We start from the raw sequence: 643 nt of genomic DNA, 5'->3' as shown, positions 1-643 counted from the left end.
TGTCTCATGGAATCAAAGCCAAGGAAGAGTAGAGAGCCCATTAGGAGCCAACAGAGGTTGGTCCTGGAGTCCAATGAGGTCACCTGTACTAAACACCCCACCACAGACATTACACGATGAAGTGAAAAACCCTAATTTATAATCTCAATGACACAATAAGCAACTGGGTTAGTAATGGCACCATAATTTGTAGCACGAGTCCTTGGCTCGCAAAGGAAGGAATTAACTTTCCAAACCTTACCATTAACCAATGCCTCCTGCTGCATACAATAATAATCGCTTATTGTTACAAGTAGGCTTCAATGAAGTTACTGTGAAAAGCCCCTAGTCGCCACATTCCAGCGCCTGTTCGGGGAGGCCGGTACGGAATTGAACCCTCGCTGCTGGCCTTGTTCTGCATAACAAGCCAGCTGTTTATAACACTGGACAGAGCACACAAGACAACATAACCGCTGCTGATAGTTGCTGTCCATGCTTCAGAGGAGAATATGAAGGAGGGAAAGAGCACAGAGTGAAATATTAAGCTAATACAACTCAAAACGTAGCTCCTTTTAATTCTATTGAGGTGTTTAATTCACAGCATTATTAAAGGTCATATTAATTTTTCATCGGCAGAGAAACAATTCAAACTTGAGTAGGTGAA

The sequence above is a fragment of the Scyliorhinus torazame genome, chromosome 4, assembly GCF_047496885.1.
Source record: "Scyliorhinus torazame isolate Kashiwa2021f chromosome 4, sScyTor2.1, whole genome shotgun sequence".
NCBI classification, from domain to species: domain Eukaryota; kingdom Metazoa; phylum Chordata; class Chondrichthyes; order Carcharhiniformes; family Scyliorhinidae; genus Scyliorhinus; species Scyliorhinus torazame.
This window is presented reverse-complemented; position numbering follows the sequence as displayed.